The 21414-nt window shown below is 42.1% G+C and overlaps 1 long non-coding RNA gene across 3 annotated transcripts in view; it reads right to left on the bottom strand.

Annotated features, from left to right (window-relative positions):
- Positions 1-21414, bottom strand: part of LOC119565837 — a 54888-nt gene that overhangs the window by 29232 nt on the left and 4242 nt on the right. For all 3 annotated transcript variants that reach the window (XR_006287154.1, XR_006287156.1, XR_006287157.1), the window contains exons 2-3: positions 16142-16240; positions 13102-13234 (exon numbers count right to left, since the gene is read on the bottom strand). This is a non-coding gene — a long non-coding RNA (uncharacterized LOC119565837). The remainder of the gene's footprint in view (positions 1-13101; positions 13235-16141; positions 16241-21414) is intronic.

The following is a 21414-nucleotide window of genomic DNA, read 5'->3' as shown; positions in this document are numbered from 1 at the left end:
GGCTACATGCCAAGAAAATCAAAATTCCCACAAAACACAGGTTAACGTACGCTTCTGGATTATAGAGGCTGTTGATTTTTAAAAGATGTTACTAATATACACTAATTGACTGTGTGCACAGCCAAAAATGGGCCACAGGAAATCCACCTAAAAGCCAAGTGATGCAGAATTGTTAATGTGGCTCTTCAAGCGGGATGTGCGTTGTAGGGAACAAACACAGTTAATGATCATTTTCTAGGAACAGACATCTATTAATAGTGCACACACAAAAATAGTTTTTCCACTTTGTTTAAAGAACCACTGTGGTTTCAAGTCCCTTTTTTGTCAACAGAAATAAGGGCTGTATAATGCAAAGAAACCAGCTATACAGAAAATGCTAACTGGAGATAAGAAAGGGCTTTGTTATGTACAGCTGTATTTTTAAATCTTATGCACTTATGCATTGTGTCTATTATAGTTTTAAAATTAACAATTTAGCACCACGCATACTCTTCTGTGTTGCAGTCATTACTATATTCAAAGGCAATCATGTATAAATAGTATCAATGGTTTATTTTGGGGGTTAAAGATTCCATTAATCTGATTTCCCAGTGTCTGTACAAATGTGTAAAGATAGGAAGACTAAATAAATGTTTGTTGTTTTTTTTAAAAAAAGATTGAACTATTGTATATAAATTTGCTTTCATACCACAGATGGCTGCAGTATTGGGCCTGACTCTCCTCCCAGTTAGACTGGTGTAAATCAAGAGTAGCTCTATTGAATTCAGTGGAGTTTTACCAGTGTGAAACCAATGTGAGTGAAAAGAGAATAAGGCTCTTTGTGCTTTTGATTTTGTTTAATGTAAACTAGAGGGGAGAAAATTGTTTTTAGCCTTGATCCTTTTTTCTCATACATGTCATTGGTTGAGTTTCATCCCTTGGAGAATTGGTGAATGTGGGAATACAGACTAATACAAAACACTTGGCCTGTTTTCAGTTCCTAACACATACTCCAGAGTTCATGTTATGGTTATCAGAAATAATCTATGAAAAATGAAGCTGCACACAACTGCAGATCATCAGCATGGCTTAACCTTGTCAAGTGGGGATGAAACAGGAAGTGCTTTGTGACACTGACTGGCAGAAATACAAACTGATGAAGAAAACACACTGCAGGAAAGAGGATCTCAGACAGTGAGTTAAAGCACAGGATGTTAACTAGAGCAATATTCTACCATGGCCAAGATCAGAGAAAGTTGACATACTTGTTAGATATTTCAGCAAAAGAATCAGTTCCAGCAACTTTTTTTTAACCTTTCTTACAACACAATTTACCAAAAGGTGGCAGAGGGCAACAGGGGTTGCCCTGAGTGATAACATTTTTAATTGTACAAATGCCATTCTTGATGTCATAATCCAAAGGTCAATGCAGCTGCAGGCCCTGAACAGATGTGCTCTACATCTGCTAAATAATATGGAGAAGTGGCTGTAGGATCCAGGTAAGGTTAAAAACATTGGTAGATCAATGGTGCCACTCATGTGGGTATTTGCCTCCTTCCTTTTCAACGTCTTCCATGTATTTCTATACTTCATTAAGAAACCATAGCAAAACAAACAAAAAAGCCCACATGCACAACTTATTGCTGAACAAGGGCCAATGTCCAGATGAAGTCATTGTGTGAAGAAAAATATTCCATGTCTTAAAACTAAGGGCAAAATCTTGCCCTTCTTTGCAGTGGCTGTGAAAGTGACTGGGAGCAGAATGGGCACCAATCATGCAAATGGTGCCTGAGCCTTAGCTCCAAAACACCTTTTAATTCAAACAGTTGTACTACGTCATCGTATTGTTAAAAAATGGTGAGATGTCCTGTTAACATTTAAATCCAGTTGCCAGATCTGTTTGCATAGGTCATATTTCCACATGCAAACATGAAGACGAATTTGTGGTAGGCTGGTTGGTCAAGTGGTTTTCAGCTTTTCTTGCAATTAACGCATTCTTTTTTTGAGTAAGAAGAAAAACATTTTCTTAAGAAATTTCACAACAATAGGTGCAAAGAGAAAAGTCATCTTCAGCTTTAAATAGAATACTGTTTTATTCTATGTGCTAAACCACTGTTGATACAGAGTGTCCAAAATGAGCGTTAGCGTATACTTACTCTTTTCCTGTTTGTCTGATAACTATGCTGTGAGATTTAACACAATGATAAAAGTATACTAAAATGCTGACCACAAAAATATTAGCCCCATGGTTATACTTTGTATTAAAGAATGTTTTCAGGTATTTCTTGTTTCCTAAATTGAGATCATTGTTTCAAATATCAATGTGGCTTCAGCTAGAAAGGAGTCTGTGGTCATGATACACATTGGTGCCAGTGACATAGGGAGGCGTAAAAGAGAGGTCATGGAAGCTACACTTAGATTATTAGGAGAAAGGCTTAAGTCCAGGATCTCTGGAGCCATTTCTTCTTCGATCCTTCCAGATCCCCACGCAGGATCAACTGGACAGCAGGAACTTCAGGGTCTTGGGCCTCGTCTACATTAGAAAGGGTTTGCTGATATCGCTGTACTGACAAACCCTTCTTGTGGAGACACGGCTTACCCTGGCAATTTTGTTTGTTTGCTGGTATAGCTTATTTCATTTCTCTGAATGAAACAAGTTATACTGTCAAAAGGCTTTTTTTTACTAGTATAACTGTGTCGACTCTGGGGCTCTTGGCAGTGCAGAAAGGCCGCCAGAAATAATCCCCCACAACCAACATTGTCATACCAACAAAAACCTCTAATGTAGACCTGGCACTAGTGTGTGGGTAGGAAGACATTGTAAAGAGAAGGATGGTTCTAAACATAGTGGAGCCAGGCTGCTGGTCCAGAAAACTGACAACTTTTAGGGGGAATACTAAGACTAGGACCTGGAGAAAAGCTGACAGGTGCTGAGGAGCACACAGGTCAGACAAAGACATCTGCTAGAGATGTTGATAATACAAAGCTATCTGGTAGTAAAGGGTATGATAGAAATGACAACTGAACAGAGGGAGGGAAAGACTGAGATTACAGTGGTGCATTCCAGAAAAGCAGCAGGGAGTAAAGCACAAATAGGCAAATGAGCAAAAATAAAAACTATGCATGTCTGTAACATACTGTGAGAAGCATAAAGCAAAACACCAGGGTACTAGAATGCCCAGCAATGGAAGAGAATGGTGCCATAATCAACACTTCTAAAACACAGTGGAATGGTTAAAATGAAAGTAATAGTGTACTGCATTGAAAAAGTGTCAATCAAGCCTGGATGTTTTGCTAAAAGATGCGCTCTAGCTCATTTAGAGACCATGGGCCTGGTGCAAGAACCAATTGGTGATGTTCTATGGCCTGTGTTACACAGCCAGTCAGCGGGAAGGATCATAACCACCTGAAAAATCTATGAATAACCCAGGTATAAATTATCCTGAAAGGACAGATTTGCTCATACAGATGAGGAAGTAGCCATTTACCTAAAAGATTCCACAAAATCTAATGCTTTCCCAAATTTGCCTGTCAGTTCATTCAACTTTTATTATAACATATTGCAACACCACCTAGTGTTAATTTACTTATATGAGCAACTCAGAAAATATTAGAATAAGTAAAAAAAAACCACCACTGGCGTCTTTGTGCAATATATTTATGCTCTAATACAAGATGTACAGAACCCTTCCAGTTAATTGCATGTTTGATCATCAATTTCCTGTCTTTCGCAAGTAAATACTCCCACACAGGAAACACAAATATAGTACTTTTGAGTATAGAAGATTTCAACCACTTTTAGTTTATTTTGTGGTCATTCTACATTCTAGTGTTAGTCTCTCTTCTAATAACAGGCCCTTAAACCAATCATGTTAATGAGCTTTAATGAAAGGCAATAAACAGTGCTAACAATATAAATTGAAAGTAAACACATAATACGAGATTTATAATACTGTTCACCACTCTATCAAGAGCAACAATTGATTAGATTTCTGTTTACAAATTATCAATTCCTACAGTACATGTGAGTGCATAGAACATTACCAAATTTCCAGATTTCTACAAAAGTGGCTGAGGCCTATTCCATAGTGTTCTGCAAAGCATGCTATTGAGCCAGGGTCTGATCCAACTCCAATACAATTCAATAGCAAAACTCCCATTGACTTCCGTGGTGAAGGATTGAGCTCCTGAAGCTCCTAAAGATGAGTTAGATACTTAACAAAGGCTCCCTGCCCCCTCAAAAGTGTTAGAAATTTCCTGCTTAAGCAGTTTTGTCAGAACCCATCTTAATTGGATTCAATAAAAAATGGACAATAACTTGGACACAACAGAACCTCAGATATCTAGATCTTAAGCAGGAAAATTCTATATCTATATATATGATTGGATGTTTAATTTCAGGGATTTTTGCTCACAGTAATACGGTAGAATAAAATAACATCTGGGGCAGTAAGAAATTTCCCCCTGCTTGTCACAGGTCATATTGGGAGGGATTTTGGCTTCACCGAGATCACTATGACCAGGTAGGTATAAATCAGATAATTACTATGACTGCAGAGACTAGGCACCGGGGAAGCTCAAATCTACCCATGTACTGTACGTTCCAAATCAATGTTACATAAGACTCTTCAGTCACAAACAATGAATATTGGTAATCTCAAGAGCCTGTGCAATTTGGAGCCAAGCACTGACAACATTTGAAATCAAGGACAAAAATACAGCCAGTGTCCAGATTCCAAACAAAGCATGCCACAATCACAGATGGTTGTATAGGGCTCAGTTGCAGGGCTACAGGTACGTACACACACACACACAGTTGTAGTAGCCAGGCAAGGTACTAACAAACTTCAACAGGACTTTTATTTTTTTAAGTGGAAACCTCTTTTCCAAGCTGCTGCTGCACCCTCAGTACCTCTCCCTCAGCCTCTTCAACTCCTCCCCCCTCCTTCCTGTTTCCTGTCCTTTCAGACTCCCAAACAGCCAGTGCTCCCAGTTCTAATAATAACAAGCAACATCTAAACACCACAACAATGGAATATAATCCTTTGGTTTCATGGAAATAGCAACTAATCCACTTCAACTCATTTCCTCAAATTTCTTATAAAAATATTTTACATTCTTTCTAAATGATCTATTTTATAGAGCTGGCACCAAGGAATGCTACAGTTTACACCTCAAAGGGCCTGGCTCACCAATGCATTACTCCAGTTTTATGCCATGTAACTCCACTGAATAATAAGTAACACAGTGGTGATTCAGACTTCCATTATAACCCCCATTTTCACTCACTCAGTTTTGTGAAGAATTCTCTTTTGGGGCTTAGTCTGTGACCTCTGCCCACAAGTGAATTTTTGTTTACTGCGCGTGACTTGTCCATGACTTTTACTAAAAAAACCCATGACTTAAACATAGCCCTACCCATAAGTGCATGCAGGAGTTACTGACACCCATGAAAGCCCTTCTTTGAATTAGGAGATGGGAAGGTCTGAATGGAAAGTCCAACTGAACAATCAGTTGGAAAGGGCACCTCTCGAGATACCCAGACGGTTGATGGATGGCTGTGGACCTGACCCTCAAAAGACAACAAAGGTGAGGATGAGGGAACAAATAAAGAGGATAAAGAGGGTGCTCAGGGAAAGCAGAAATAAGGGAGATCTCATCAGAAAAATGTGTTCTCATAAATTTTTCACTGTTTTGGTTCACAGGCTAGACCTGCATTTGAAACTGGCCCACTGTCAGGATTCAGATAAAAATTAACCCTACTGAATTCTTATTTTAGTAGCACCTGGTTCCAGACATCAGCCTATCTCTGCTCTTTCAACTGAACAAAAAGGATGGGGTTTTCAAGAATGCTTAGAATTGACCTGCCTTTGCTCCTCTTGAAGTCAATGGGAGCTAAACCATTCACTTCTAAAGGACCAGAATTAGGCCAAAGCCAAGTGCTTTTGAAAACCCTGCCCAAAGACTTCTATAATATTCACTTCTGATACACATCTTGCAGATACACATATTGTCACACCCAGTTATGTTTGTTCTTGCTTTCTGAAATAATGTTGCTGAATATATTATAAACAATCCATTCTAAGTACCCTGGAGCAAATTTTGGGAAAATACTTACATCAGTACTCCTAGACTAGAATCCCCTGTCAGTTCTTAACATTTAACAATACTATAAACCATCTTTGCTTTTGGAAACAGAGAATGCCAAGGAATGACCAACCAACTGAATTACACAACCGTTGCTATTCAGAAAAGCAATGTCTTGGAAAGAGAATCATAAACTAGATTGTCCTTGCTGGGATGGAATGTGCATGTGCATTTTCCCCTCAATTTTCTTTGTTTAAAATTATTCAAGAAAGATGAATATGTTGGTTGTTTTACAATATATTGGCGTGAAGGGGTTCACCAATGGTGGTGATATATAGATCTTTAAGTTTGTTTTAGTGTGCTTTGTTCAGTTTTGGAAGGAATCCTGTGGTGTTGATAGTTTTAATGATGATGAATCTTCTGGGGAGCTGTTGCAAGCCAGCAAGATAGTTTGCTCTCTGCCTTTCTCTCTCTAACAAGACTCAGTTCTTCCTGGGAACCAGGCATTGGTATCTGGCTCTGAGTTATGAAAGGGAGGATTTGCCTGCATTCCCTTTTGGGGCCACCTCTGTTCCAGGACTGTTGTATATGTGTAAATAAAAAAAACTTATGCTAAGCAAAGACCCAGACTCTGTATCCCTGATTGCTCCTTGAATGGGAAGCCAACTTGCAGGGCCTTGCTACCATTCAGCAGATGGGTGACAATATTAATAAGTTCTCTTAATGCTCTCTTTTTTCCTATTTGTGTTCTTAACTTGGGCAAAACTAGAGCTGTTTGACTCAGCCTCATATCAATGGCCACACATTTTATGTACCTACCTTTCAGAAACCTTTGAGGCTTAATTACTGCTTTTGCACTGCTTTGAAAATGTAGGATGCTATGTCACTGCTAAGTATTATAATTAGGATCTGAATTCAGTCTAACTGCAAGAGAATGAACAGTTTTGCAGGAATTCTTCACACTGAGCCACTGGTTCAACCAAGACATACAGGGTTTAAAGGGCCTGATCCCAAACCCACTGATTTGAGTGAATTGAGTTTTGGTGAATCACAGACTTAGGAAACATTTGTCCAATCTGAGGCAAGGCTCAAAGGGCAGCGCATGCCGCACTCGGGAGAGGAGGGGGAGGGTAGCAGAACTCCCCAAGAGCCCCAGAGGGATGGTGGTTGAGTCAATCAGCACACTTCTTGGGGCTCCTTCTGCCGAGTAGTTCCCTCTGCACTCCCTTAACTTAACTTACTGAAGAACTGCACCTTAAAGGAATAGTCCAGCCCTGGGGAAGGATTTGAGAGTCTGGCTCTGTGGAAATATGAGAAAGTTTAAAAAAATGGAGTCAAAATAAGGAGCAGACACAAATGTGTGATAAAAAAATATAAATAAATGTAAAATGAACAAAGAACAGATCTTCTAAGAAACTTGAAGCACAAAGAAATGAAGTCAGCAGAGTCTTTCACAGGGGAAGTCCTTCACTTCCCCAATCAGTTGGAACATGCACAGAAAGCAAAACAATTCCACAAGACCTACGTATATGGGTTTCTAATCCAGTGAAAGTAATACATGCTCTGTTTTCAAATCCAGAGTCAACAGTGTTTTCCCTTAACAGACACAGCACAGTTAAACTATTTGTCTAACACTGATAAGGTTATCACCCAGGAATTTTTTTCAGAAAGGGTCATGTTTCCTTTGCAGAATTAAAATGCATGTTTAAAAAAAAAAACAGTATGTTGAATTGGGTTCTCTCTCTTTCAACTTAATTTACAGGATACAGTGTAGATGACACTTAACATTAATATGCTGGCAGCCCTGAGGGACAACAAATGTGATGACCCTAAATTATATCAAAAATCCTATCTGCTTTGGAATCATTGGTCACTGTAAATTACCGGAAGACAACAAGGCACATTTGCAAAACTTCCTTTATTCACTGCAGTGAAATACTAGCAGAATCTGTATTAATTGCTAGGAACAGTTCTTGTTTTTCAGCCAATCTCTTACAAAACAAGATATATGGGATCAGACTTTCTGGATTGTCATAATTCTTCTAACAGCTCCAACCTCTTAGAAAGTATGTGGGAAATAAAAATTAATGAGCCATTGATCGTAAGCCAGAGGGCCCAGAGAAATAAATAAATAAAGCAGAAAGCTGATCTTCCCATTTGTTATAACTTCAGGTCAAGAATGAAATGATACCTGCCTAGAGCCAATTTTACATTTTTTGGATGCAGGAGTATACCTGTTTTTGACAGCTGCAAATGCAGGCATATGCTGAGGAGGAGAAGAGAAAGGAGACAGGAACTACAATTCCTAATTGAACCAAAGCTGATTTTACAGCAGTTGCTTTAGATGAGGGGTGTAAAGCTCATTCAGTGGAAGGAGTGGCGTTCCATTTTTAATTATGGTCAGTGGCCAGTACGCATGCAGGATTGCATAGTATCTTCAGTGCAAAGCTGAGCCCCCACTGGCAACAATGGGAGGTTTACACAAATATCAAGTGTTGAATCTGGCCTTTAACTAAATGTTCAATTTTTACTGTTTACACTGTACTTCATTGTCATATGATACCTTGCTGAGAAGATATGCTGACCAGCACTACTTCTGCCCTTTGTTCTGTTCCTTCCCCATCCTTCTTTGTCTGTTTCTGTCCAATTCTATGCAACTCAACACGGTCCCCTCTCAGTCCCCATTCAGCAGCTCCTGCCAACTGCAGTGGTCAGTGATTACTCAGTGCTTAATGTGCTTGCAAGAGATCTGCTTTACTCTGCTTCTGGTTTCAAGTTGCTGGCTGGGCATAACAAGTGCTTCACAGCGTCCTGCCCAAACTCTCAATCTGGGAAGCTCTGTCCTTAAAGGCACACTCCCGAATACCAGGCCCAGTACTCGGTTTGTCTGTCTACCTATTTCGAGTAACAGCAATCGCACTGGAATCTCAGCACTGTTATGCTATCTAGGCCTGCTATCTATCTCCCTCTGAGCATTCAAGAAGAAAGCCACTGATCCCATCTTGCCTTCTTTCTCCTTTCTGCCCCCCCCAGCCCTCCCCAAGTGACTCCTGAGGCCCTGCTGGAATCCTCCAGAGCCTGGACCTTTTCCTGGTGCAGCAGAAGTGGAGAGACCTTGTGAGGGTCCCCAAATTATTATCTCATGCGCCAGATTGGAGTGAGAGCTGCTTCACATTCTATGTGCAGGGTAGAGAGTTTCGCCTGTGGTGGACGTGAGGATAGCACACTGGGATGGGAGAGGGTGAAAGCTGAATGAGTGTGGAGAATAATTCAACCTCTCAGTGTAGGTGGAAAACACCACACACAAAAACATACCAGAGTTTTGTAACTTGCCCCAGGAGCCACATGAGAAATGATACATATGGCATTCTCTCCCACCCCACACGCATACACCTCAATGTACATTTTACCACCTGGCATAATATACAGTCCCAAAAACTACCGGAAGGAAACTCAACAAGTATTCTTTTCTTCAGAAAGGATGTGCACATTTCTTTAAGTGGAAAAAGAAAAAGGGATCTAAGTCTCTTTACACAGTTAGCTTCTGAAGGGTTAACATCAATGCTTTTTTTAAAAAAAAAAAAAAAACTAAACTAAAAGCTCTCAGCTCCCGAGATATTATCAGTCTGCTAAACATAGGTAAGACTATGAGAGAGAAAGAGAAAGGAACAGATATATATGTAAGGAAAATTAAAACTCAGCATGTTGGGTGTGGGGGGAATGTGCTTTGAAGTACAAAAGATCTATTGTTAATGTGGGACAAAACCTCCCCAGTATGGGACAGAGATAAAAAGGAGGGAGTTTCTAGCAGATCAAGGTCAACCAAGATATATGAATAACATAAATGCTATTAATCTCGTGGAGCATGAATCAGAGAATTGCAACAGGGTAGAGTTGTGTAGTGGGGTTCATGGCATGAGTGTTCTATGCCACTTTGTATTAGATAATGAATGTATTCATCACAGACTCCTACATACCATCCAAACTGGCAGAGAAGTAGCTTTAAGGAGCTTGAGAGAACAAATCAAAGAGCTGGCTCGAAAGCTTAGAAAGGTAATAGGGATGTTCAAAAACACTGCCCTATGTTTAGATATTTGCGGCTATCCATACAATCTCACTCTGCAGGAAATCGCGTGAGAAAGGAGTTCTGAGTTGGACAGCTTGAAGCTTATTATGCCTGATGCCGCCTCTGTCATTATAGCTATTTTAACAGTTAGAAAAGATGCAGAGTAATGCATGAAAAGACTGTATGCTGGAAAATGTCACTTTTTTCTTCTCATGACTAATTCAAAGTACAAAATGAACCATTGCAGAGGGCTACATCTAAACATTGCAGAGCAGCAAGAGACTGAGTCAAAACGTTCATAACCAAATGTAATACTGAAATCCCAGATACAACTAATTCCCTCCCTCTAAAGTTTCCAAGGGTTTCTCAAAGTGAACCTAGATTTGTATTCAAATCTGTATTTCAGTGCTGTGCAATTAGTGGAATAGGGCACCCTCCACAATGGGCTGCACTCCCCAGCTAGGAGTACATCCACATTTTTAAAATTAGGGTTTTTCAATCTCTAGATCTTGCAGCCTGGGCTCATCTCTAAATTATTCTTTATTATTTGTATTACAGTAGCACCTAGAGGTTATGACAGATGTGGAGCTGCTCTGAAAGTGAATACCTCATATTGACCTGGTTATAGGGCTGTTTTACTGTATGAATATATTGATTTAATTTAAGGTGGGAGGGTGGTCAAGAAAAACAAGCAAGAAAGAAATAATGGCTCAAAATAAGCCACGCTCAGCAAACACTTGAGGGATGTTAAGGGACAATACCAGGACTATTAACTTTGGAGATTTTGCCTCCTGTGCCGCTAACCTACAAAACTGGTTTGAACCAAGACATGAAGAGGGCCACACTCACAGGAAATTTTAAAAAACCATGGCAGGTTTAAAAAGGAACACTCACTCAAGGGGTAGGGGGAGGGGGAGTGTTTGGGGAAAACTAGACAGACGCAGAGACCTGACGTGGGTGACGGCAGAAGTTGGGATTGCCAAGGTTATATCGCCAACTTCAAGATAAAAAATCATGAGTTGAACGCCCCAAAATCATGAGATTAATAAAAACATGACTTTTTGGCCAAAGACTGTATTTTTATTAGTATTTTTGAACTCCTCCGTGTGCGTGGGGGGGGGGGGGGCAGGGGGTGGAGAGAGAGAGAGAGACTTATGCCACTCTCCCAAATGTATTGGGTAGGGTTATTTTGGCCCCCTGCTGAAGGAGTTCCCAACCCCGCACATCTACCCATCCCCTGCTCAGCAATTAATTCTGCCTCCATCCAACCTCTGCCTCCTCCATTTAGCCCCTCATCAATTTAGTCCTCCAGCAGCCCCAATTCAACCCCAACCCAGCACCCATCAGTTCAGCCCCCCAGCCTCCCCCTCTGCTCCTGCTGAGGTTCTTCAGCCTCCTTTAAGCCTGGAGTGGCTACAGCAGGATCCTTTCTTCTCCTCCCCAGGCTGGAGGACGCACCTCCAAGGGCTCTTTGCACCTGGCTCTGCCCCTTCCCCAGACTGGATGCTGCAGGGAGTGGGGGAAGAGCAGAATCATCTTGTCCCCATTACTCCCATGAAGGGAAGGGAAGGAGGGAGTGGAAACACCTTGAGCTGCTCGGTGTCTTTAACTCTCTCCTCCCCTCCTGTGAGAATGACTGCAGGTCGCTTGCTGAGAGGTGGGAAGTGGGGAAAGAGAGCCTGGTCTCTAAGCAGCTCTGATTGGTTGCTCAGCCCTAGGAGGCTGCTTAATGGGGCAGACAGCCATTCACTGGAGGGCTGGAGCTTCTTGGGTCATCCTAAGACTGGGCTCAGCCAAAATTATGTCATTTGTGAAAACAATATTGGAGCTGTCAGGTTATCAGCAGGGAAGGACAAGCCATTAGTTAAGACAGATGTGTTTACTGTTGTTTTAAAATCCTTTTTCTCAAAATGCTTTGTTCCTCCTGTTAAATAAACAAATACTTTGGTTTGAGAAGGCTGTCTGATCACTATACACACCACTGGCCACACTCCACAAAAGGGAAGAGATGCAGGTGCCTGCACTCAGTCCAATCTGCTGGGTAAGCAAGATTCATATACTTGAAGGATACTGTAGTCCAGGGATCGGTCTAGGAGTGAGAGAATTCCACATCAAGAGAGGTAAAGGCACGAGGCCTGACACCTGAGAGGATCTATTCAAAGAGACCACAAAGAAAACTGAGGCACAGCTGCCCTGTAACTGTGACAGAGGGCCCAACCAAGATCTGGGTACCATTGTTCTACAGAAGTCTAGCAAAAGGCACACCTTGCCTCAAATTACTCACAATCTAAATAGACAGGACAGAAAAAGAAAAAGATGAAGTGACTTGCCCATAATCAGACAGTAGGTTAGTGGCAGACCCAGGAATAAAACCCAGGTATTCTACTCCCAGGTGTCTTATCCACTGGTCCACACAACCTCTCCCCAGATGAAAAGTAAAATATTGATAATATCCTAAATATAGTCAGGTTCCACAACAATTTGAGGGCTGCAGAACGAATTATTTGTGTTCATATTTTCCTATGGCTTACGTGCAGCTTATTTCTAAATTACTCTCAATGTTTCCATACCTGTACCATAAGATGGGCCCCCAAATTAAACCTAGAGATGGTGATGCCACTATAGAAGATCTGAAAAAACAAAATCTAATGGAGGTGTGGCCTAAGGGAAAGAGGAAGGCATGATGGGAAAACACAAGTACTATGCAACATTTGATACCCTCTATGAAACCAACCATAATATACTATACTACAAGTTCGCAAATTAAGATCACCTTAAGCACTAGCTTGCCATAGGCTACCAATGTAAGCCAAGGGTGGCCCCGATAACAGTACTACCTCCCCACAGAGAAGTTAAGAATAGAAAAGACTGTTTCTTACCTCTCTGTGCTGCAAAGAACCAGTTCAACCTATTGTTATGGGCCTTTTCTGAGTTACTTCTTAGGCATAGAGTATTGGGTTAATAGGTACCTCCAAGAATGCTTCACTTAATGGTATGGAATCCTGGGGACAATGTAGGCAGAGGCTCCACAGAGTAGGCTGAAGTTCTCCTCTGTATGTTTTGACCTCAGTTTATCTTCTTTCTGGCTCATTCTGGGAAAACCTGTTTTCAGATGCAATGGAGAAAGAATATGCTTCTGAACAAAGTGGAGAAAGCACTGTAGAAAACAAGTGTGAGCAGGGAGATCTTACAGCCCTTGACACCAAACTATTAGTTGTGTCCTTGTGCCTGTCATGTGGTGAGGGAAAACTATATGGTCAAGTAGCTCTCAGTAAAACAGAAAAGAAAAGAACTCAGAAGCTCTTCAGGAGCAGGTGAAAGGAAAATATCTGTACTATCCATCTCACTAATAACTTCACATAGTTAGATTACTATTTACTGCTGGATTCCCAACATTTAGTACTCATTAAAGAAAAATGGAAAGAGTGGCCTACAGAGAGAAATACTCATCCCTGCTCTGACCCCTTTACACGAAGTAGAAGTGCCATGTTTTAATTCAAAGAGAACAGCTTTCCAGCAGAGAACAGCAGACAGCAGTTTCCAGTGATTAAGACACTGCTTTAGTAAGACTTGGGATAAAATTTTCAAAGGCACCTTCAAAAGTGTTACTCTCACATCTCAGTTACTATAACATCCATTTTTCTGGGCTTGACAAATGCAGTCTTGACCCACTTATATCCATTCAGAATAATGCTGCAAAAATCATTTTCCAAGCCCATCACTTTGACCACATCACCCCTCTCTTTGCATCCCTCCACTAGCTCCCTGTTCTCTAATGTATCAGACATAAGCTACTTTTCTTCACTTTCAAGCACGTAAGAACAGCCATACCGGGTCAGACCAAAGCTTCATCTAGCCCAGTATCCTGTCTTCCGACAGTGGCCAATGCCAGGTGCCCCACAGGGAATGAACAGAACAGGTAATCACCAAGTGATCCATCCCCTGTTCCCCATTCCCAGCTTCTGGCAAACAGAAGTTTCATGACCTAACCCCACCTTACCTATCATTTACCATTCAGTATTGAAAGGTCAGCTCCTGCCTCCAATCAGCCCATGATATCAGATTATATTATCCACTTGATACATTTTCAAATAAACACCTTCCTGCTTTCTTCTATGCTGCCCCTCACACCTGGGACAAGCTTCCCACAAAACTAACTCATTATCGTCCTTCTAAACCCTGCTTTGCCATGAAACCTACAAAAACACTGACAATGGCTAATCTGCTGGTATGCTGAGACCACATCCTACCATGCTGACCACATTTCCCATTTTTCCCCCTTGTACTACCCTGTTTGTCTATATCCATATGTTGTCTCTTATCTTATACTTAGGTTGGAAGCTCTTTGGGGCAAGGACAGCACCCAGCACAATGGAGTCCTAGTCCACAACTAAGGTATTATATGCTATGCAAATAATAATAATAAAATAGTAATATCCATTTGTAGTTCAATGTAACCAAACTATATACAGTCAGATGAGCTTCTTCACTGCTGCAAAGTCACTGCAGCTGTGGGTCAGCCATAGGACTGCTCCTACCCTGAATAATTCCATTCAGAGCTGTGCAGAGAATGGAAGTTCTCTTTTGTGAAGGATTCTGAAATTGAGATTTCAAAATTTGGGTTCATTCTGAACTGGATCAAAACCCTAACATTTCTAAGTTCTCTGTGAAAAAACATTTCAAACAAATTTTCATTTTGACTTTTTTATTTTGTGTTTTCATACAAACTTTAAAAAACTCAAAACACAGTCATTTAAAAAGAAACAATTAAAACATTCCCATTAAAAAAAATGTCAAAGTGAGACAATGTCAGAGGTTCCCCAACCCAGTTTTCTTCTGAAATGAAATTCCAGCAAAATCGTTCTGATTTAATGTAGTGTTTTGATTTTAACGGACTCAGGCATTCCAATGGAATGTGGATCCATTGAAGTTTCTCCAGTAAGCGCTACTTACAATAATAAAACTCTTCTTTCCCAACTGTAAGAAACCACAAAGACCAAACACAGTTGTGCAACAATGCAATCTCCCTCAGTCCTCTATGGAACACTCACTGCATTGGACTTGTAACTTAAGCAGCCTTTATTCAGATAGAAAAGAATTCATAAGTGAAGGCAAACTGCAGCCTATTTGTATCACTGGCGGTGGTTAGGTAACCAGCATACAGGGAGCTATAATGATGAATTCCTATAGATCTTGGTGGGCAACCTGTGGCCCATCAGGGTAATCTGCTGGTGGGCCGCCAGACAGTTTGTTTGCATTGGCATGGCCGGCCAGAGCTCCCAGTGGCTGCGGTTCGCTGTTCCCAGCCAATGGGAGCTGTGGGAAGCGGCCCACGGGTTGCCCAGCACTGCTATAAATCAGTGTTTTTCAAACCATGGGTAGCAACCCATTACTGGGTCGTGGCTTTTAAGGTGCTGGGTCACCTTGGTCTGGTCAGCACTACTGACTGGGATGTTAAAAGTCCCGTGGGCGGTGCTGCCCAGCTAAGGCAAGCTAGTGCCTACCTTTTCCGACACTGCACTGCATCCTGGAAGCGGATAGCAGGAGGTCCAGCTTTTAGGCTGGTGGGTCATGGGGCTCCACGTGCTGCCCTCGCCCCGAGCACCAGCTCCCCACTCCCATTGGCTGGCTGCCGGCCGATGGGAACTGGCGGGGTGGTGCTTGTGTGCCTCTGCCAAGAAGCCAAACCAGCTGCTGGCCACTTCAGGGGCGCAGCGTGGTCTGCGGTGCACCCCGGCTGCGCCACGGACCAGGAGCCGCTGTAAGTCCACACCCCATCCCATACCCCAACCCCTTGCCCCAGCCCAGCACCCCTCCCACACCCTGAACCCCTCACCCCAACCCTCTGCCCAAGCCCTGAGCCCCTCCCACACCCGAAACACCTCATCCCCAGCTCCGTTGGGTTGGGGGCATCAACAATTTTCTTCAACTGGGTCCCCAGAAAAAAGTTTGAAAACTACCGCTTTGTCCTATCCCCAGACAAAATATGCAGCATGTATGATTACCTACCTTATGGGTGGGTGGCATGTGTGTGCATTCATTGCAAGGAGCTCCTGGCCCTCAGACTGCATACGGGCTTTGGAGACCAGAGTGGCTGAACTGGAGGATCTAAGGGTGACAGAGATACACATAGATAAGACTTTCCGGGACACAGCAGAACGGTCCCACCCTCCACCCGCATCTGACAGCTTCTGTGCTGTTGAGGAGGATGAAAGTCTCAAGGAAGAAGAACATCAAACCGGAGCAGAGGGAAATGATCCCCTAACTGGGACCTTCCTTCCAGATGATGTCATGGTATCCTCTCACTCTAAGGATACATCTCTGGGGGAGGAAATTCCAGTTATTAGGAAGACAGGTGATAGTAATAGTAATGGTGGATTTGATCATTAGAAACAGAGATAGCTGGGTTTGCAATGACCAGGAAAACCACATGGTGACTTGCCTGCTGGGTGCAAAGGTTGCGGATATCTTGAGGCATCTAGACAGACTTATGTGTAGTGCTGGGGAGGAGCCAGAGTTGTGGTACATGTAGGTTTATTAGGAACTGGGAAACCTTTTGGGAAAGGGGGAGCCTATATAGGAAGGATGGGCTCCACTTACACCAACTGGATTGCTGGCACATAAAATTAAAACAGTCATAGAGCAGTTTTTAAATGAAGGGCTGGAGGAAAGCTGACAGGAGCAGAAGAGCACATGGTTCCGACAGAAACATCCCTTAGGGGAGAATCTATTAATGGAGTTTCTCTATATCCTAGTAAGGAGGAAAGGATGGAAGATGATAAAATACAGGTAGGATCTGTTGAGAAACAGTCAAATGAAAGAGTCCCATTCAGTTACATCACATAATGTCAAACAACTAAAAAATGACATTTTTAAGTGCGAAAATACAAATGGTTGAAGTCTAAATACTAAGATGGGTGAACTAGAGTGCCTCGTATTAAATGAGCATATTCATATGTAAGCAGAGTCAGAATGAGCTCTACCCTGACATCTGGTGGTGAGCTGTGGAAAAGGACTTCAAGGGCTGATCTCGTTTGCATGAGCGCACCCACCCCGCCTAGCATGATGGGATTGCTTGCCAAAATGGTCACTTTGGCTGCTGTGGGATCCGCAGTCTCTTTCTTATTGGGGCAGGAGTAATAAAGTGTTATCCTGGTTATGTGAATCAAGGACAGTAGAACTGGATCTGGCATTTTATGACAGGGGGACTTGCCCTCAACGAAGTAGCACTTGGTAGGCAAGGGACATGGGTTCTAGAACCCAGTGAGTTGAGAGAGGTTGGGGACAGGTATGTGTATCTGGTGGTGTTTAGGGCCCCTCTCCACTGTGTAATATCAGAGCTAATTTTGATTCCATTAGGAGTCTGGTTACAGGCTGCTGAGCTGAATTCACTTTGGGCCAATGTTGCACCAGTACTGAGACTCCCCTACTATAAGCTGAAGTCACTGAGTGCTGTTAAGTAGTGAGGGGGCCTGAAGATATATTGGTGAGCGGCTACCGGGATGTCTGCTGGAGATGAGCGGCTCTTGTGATGGCTGGTAGAGCGGAGCAGCTCGCGACGAAGGCTTCAGCAGACCCTTGTGGAAAGGCTGGGCATTCAGCCGTCAACACAAGCAGTGGAGCACGTAAGGTGCCCCCATACCTCCCCCCTTTTCCACCCAGGCTGGGAGGTAAACACTGCAGATGAACTTTTGAACTCTGGGGCTGTGCTGGACTTTTGGGACTTTGTGTGACTTCTGGGTTGCTGGATTCAAGAACCAAAGGGAAAGGATACAGCCCAATCTGTTTGGGGGTGGGTCTTCTGATTCATGGTTTGTGTTTATGAACCCTAGTTGTGGCGTTTCCCTAACATAATGCCGCACTGTTTCCCTCCTTTATTAAAAGGGTTTTTTTGCTACACTCAGATTCTGTGCTTGTGAAAGGGGAAGTATTGCCTCTTAGAGGCGCCCAGGGGGGTGGTATGTAATTGTCCCAGGTCACTGGGTGGGGGCTCGAGCCTGTTTTGCGTTGTGTTATTGAAACAGAACCCCTAGATACTGAACCTGGCTGCCAACTCTGACGGGCAGAAGGGTTACACATATAATAAGCATCACAGAAACTTGATGGAAAGAAGATAATCAATGGGACACAGTAATACCAGGTACAAAATATATCGGAAGGACAGAATGGGATGTACTGGTGGGGGTGTGGCACTATATGTGAAAGAAAGCGTACTCAACTGAAGTAAAAATCTTAAATAAACCAAGCTGCACCATAGAATATCTATGTGTAGTAATTCCATGCTTGAATAATAAGAATATAGCAGTAGGGATATACTACCACCCACCTGACCAGGATGGTGATAGTGACTGTGAAATGCTCAGGGAGATTAGAGAGGCTATAAAAATAAATAAAAATAATAATAATGGGGGATTTTAACTCTCCACATACTGACTGGGTATGTCACCCCAGGACAGGATGCAGAGACAAAGTTTCTTGACACCTTAAATGACAGCTTCTTGGAGTAGCTAGTCCTGGAACCACAAGAGGAGATGCAATTCTTGATTTAGTCCCAAGTGGAGCGTACGATCTGGTCCAAGAGGTGAATACCACTTGGTAATAGCGATCATAACATAATAAAATTTAACATCCCTGCGGGGGACGGGACACCAAAGCAGCCCACCACGGTAACATTTAATTTCAGAAAGGGGAACTATACAAAAATGAGGGAGTTAGTTAAACAGAAATTAAAAGGTGCAGTGCCAAAAAGTGAAATCCCTACAAGCTACATGGAAACTTTTTAAAGGCACCACAGCAGAGACTCAATTTAAATGTATACACCAAATTAAAAAAACATAGTAAGAGAACCAAAAAAGTGCCATCATGGCTAAACAACAAAGTAAAAGAAGCAGTTACAGGCAAAAAGGCATCCTTTAAAAAGTGGAAGTTAAATCCTAGTGAGGAAAATAGAAAGGAGCATAAACTCTAGCAAGTGAAGTGTAAAAATATAATTTTGAAGGTCAAAAAAGAATTTGAAGAACTACTCAAAGACTCAAAAAGTAACAGATTTTTTTTTAAAGTACATCAGAACCAGGAAGCCTGCTACACAACCAGTGCAATGGACAACTGAGATGCTAAAGGAGCCCTCAAGGACAATACGGCCATTATGGAGAAACTAAATGAATTCTTTGCATCAGTCTTCATGCCTGAACATGTGAGGGAGATTTCCAAACCTGAGCCACTCTTTTTAGGTGACAAATCTGAGGAACTGTCCCAGATTGAGGTGTCATTAGAGGAAGTTTTGGAACAAACTGATAAATTAAAGAGTAATAAGTCACCAGGACCAGATGGTATTTACCCTAGAATTCTAAAGGAACTCAGATTTGAATTTGCAGAACTAATTATTGTGGTATCATTTAAATCAGCTTCTGTACCAGCTGACTGGAGGATAGCTAATGTAATGCCAATTTTTAAAAAAGGCTCTGGAAGTGATCCCGGCAATTACAGGCTGGTAAACCTAACTTAAGTACCAGTCAAATTGGTTGAAACTATAATAAAGAACAGAATTATCAGACACATATAGATTAACATGATTGTTGGGGAAGAGTCAACATGGTTTTTGTAAAGGGAAATCATGCCTCACCAAACTACTAGAATTCTTTGAAGAGGTCAACAAGCATGTGGACAAGGGGGATCCAGTGGATATAGTGTACTTAGATTTTCAGAAAGCTTTTGACAAGGTCCCTCACCAAAGGCTCTTAAGCAAAGTTAGCTGTCATGGGATAAGAGGGAAGGTCCTCCCATGGATCAATAACTGGTTAAAAGATAGGAAACAAAGGGTAGGAATTAATGGTCAGTTTTCAAAACGGAGAGAGGTAAATAGTGATGTCCTCCAGGAATCTGTACTGGGACCAGTACGGTTCAGCGTATTCATAAATGATCTGGAAAAAGGGGTAAAACAGTGAGATAGTAAAATTTGCAGTAGCAAAAAAATACTCAATAGTTAAGTCCAAAGCAGACTGTGAAGAGTTACAAAGGGATCTCACAAAACAGGGTGAGTGGGCAACAAAATGGCAGATGAATTCAGTGTTGATAAATGCAAAGTAATGCACACTGGAAAACATAATCCCAACTATACATATAAAATGATGGGGTCTAAATTAGCGGTTACCACTCAAGAAAGATATTGGAGTCACTGTGGATAGCTCTCTGAAAACATCCACTCAATGTGCTATGAATCCTTGCCCAAATATATTTGTATGTCAATCTAAATAGACAAAATGGACACAAAGGGTGTGGGAAGGGGTCAAATGTACAAGCAGAGTGTTCAATGTGATGGCAGCAAACATATTTGTTCCACAATTTCTAGGTTGGGGTGAGGAGGCTAGTTAGGAAGGGATATGCTAAATGAAAAGAATAGAGAGGGGAGGGGGCTGAGCAGGGCAGGGCAGTGCAGAAAAGGGCAAAGGGGCAGGTGTGGAGTAAAGCTGAGAAGACATTGTGGCACAGAAGGGGGGCTAGAGCAAAACAGTCAATCAGCAAAAGGCAGAGAGGGTCCAGTCAAAACTGTAGAAAGTGCTCAGACTGTCGGAGGTCTCTTCTTTGGCTGCATCTGGTGCTACTGGCTGGGTCATTGCTGAAGTTTTCCTCCAAGACCACATGGCTGAGGGAGGGGAGGCACCACCTGAGTCCTACTTTCCTCAGATCATGGAAGATCATCATGTCTGCATGGTAAATTTTGATCTCCATCTTTAGACAAATATTATGCTTCATCCATGCTCGTTTCTTTTGTCTGATGAAAGAAAGACTTTTTAGCATAAACAACCAACTTCCTGGCCCGTTGTTACATGACTGGATAATTTGTTCCTGAGAAGTTCAGATACTACACTATAGAGAGCCAAGTAAAATTGTAGATTAGACAGATACACACTGGAATCATGAGTAAGTTTGTTTATAGTAATATTAAGTCCACTGGTGCTGGTTGGTGCAACATTTCAGTCTTCTTCTCCAAGTCCGCATCATTTTGTTGAGGCTTCAAAGTGGTGTATGCTTACTTAACTTGTGGCAGATGTAGACCAAATGAGAGCCCAGTTGTTGGCAAACAGGAGTTATACTCAAGGCTTTGTGCATTCCATGAGTCCCCAGAATTCACCCTTTGCTGCAGAACTATGCTCCAGAACCTCAGATTACATTGAAACAACATTATTTTTCTAGCCTTTCTGGTGCCAGAGATAAGCTTGAAAACATGAACTTGGTGCAAAAGTGCTGCAGTGATGTCTGCCCGTATCTGCAGACAGCCTAAA

This window comes from Chelonia mydas, chromosome 1 (genome assembly GCF_015237465.2).
Source record: "Chelonia mydas isolate rCheMyd1 chromosome 1, rCheMyd1.pri.v2, whole genome shotgun sequence".
Taxonomy (NCBI): Eukaryota; Metazoa; Chordata; order Testudines; family Cheloniidae; genus Chelonia; species Chelonia mydas.
The sequence above is the reverse complement of the archived record's forward strand: the minus strand, read 5'-3'. Positions and strand labels throughout refer to the sequence as shown.